The 1,089-nt window shown below is 47.2% G+C and overlaps 1 pseudogene; it reads left to right on the forward strand.

The window, feature by feature from the left end:
- Nucleotides 1-209: 209 nt before the first annotated feature.
- Nucleotides 210-640, forward strand: LOC114615791 (annotated as a pseudogene).
- The last annotated feature ends 449 nt before the right edge of the window (nt 641-1,089 follow it).

Below are 1,089 nucleotides of genomic sequence, written 5' to 3' on the forward strand. Positions count from 1 at the left end.
AAAAATTCAGGAAGTTCAATCAAGGGGAAAGCAAGGTAACTTCCCTGGGGAGCAACAGATTGGCAACAAGCTGACCTGAGTCAACATAGCTTTTCTTGGAATCATTTTTCTAAAAGGCTGAAGATACAGCTGTCTCAGAATTAATATGCCTTCCCAGGGAGAAATCACTCTGCACACAATTAAAGATTACTTTTAAAAATTGTCTTTAGGCGCCCGATGTATGGGTGATACGCTGTGGTGGCAGCAGGGTGAAGGACCGCCATATTTGCTGGTGCGGCCCAAGCTGGAGACAACAAAAAGTACACAGGCTGAACTTAACCGTGCACATGGCCACCACTGCCCTCAATGCCGGAGGTGTCCACTCACCATCTACTACATGGCGACATCCTCTCAGTATCACCAGCTGCTGAGTGACTATGGACCTCCATCGCTAGGCTACACCCAGGAAACTGGAAATAGCCAAGTGCCTCAGAATAAATAAGGAGAGCTGCTGGCCATTATTGAAGAGCTGGGGAAAGAGATCAGATCCACATATACAGGGAGTAAGAGAGCCTTGGAGAGGCTAAAAGGAGGCATCATTCATGCCCGAAGCCTGGTTCGGGAGTGCTTGGCTGAAACTGAATGTAATGCCAGGTCCTAGCCCCTGGCCAGTCTGAAGGCCCATCTCACTACTCCCTGGAGATGAGAGGCTTTGTTCAAAATGGCAGTAATTTTTCTAACACAGTCATTTAGCTCTGAACCCACACTCAAATGATTGGGAAGACATTTTGCAGTAACCTATGGTGTGCATTTAAGTAGTTAGGAATGACCCAGCTCTTTTTTCTTTCTGAGCATTTAAAAGATGTTCGTGAAGCCACTTCACAGCAAGCTATCATTTGTCCCCAAATACAAGTGTCCCCTTTAACCTCCCTTTGGATACATTTTCCATTTGCATCACCCCAGTTGGCTTCCTTTCCCTGAGCTCACCTGCCTCTGAGGAGTTGAGTGCAGACCACAGCACATTTGCTTAGTAGCTGCCCCGCCTGTGTACAGTGTAGACCCTGCTTCATGGAGCTTCTCTGCTTAAGCGTTTGCATGACTGAGTGCTTT

Source organism: Grammomys surdaster, unplaced genomic scaffold, assembly GCF_004785775.1.
Source record: "Grammomys surdaster isolate TR1022 unplaced genomic scaffold, NIH_TR_1.0 148440, whole genome shotgun sequence".
NCBI classification, from domain to species: domain Eukaryota; kingdom Metazoa; phylum Chordata; class Mammalia; order Rodentia; family Muridae; genus Grammomys; species Grammomys surdaster.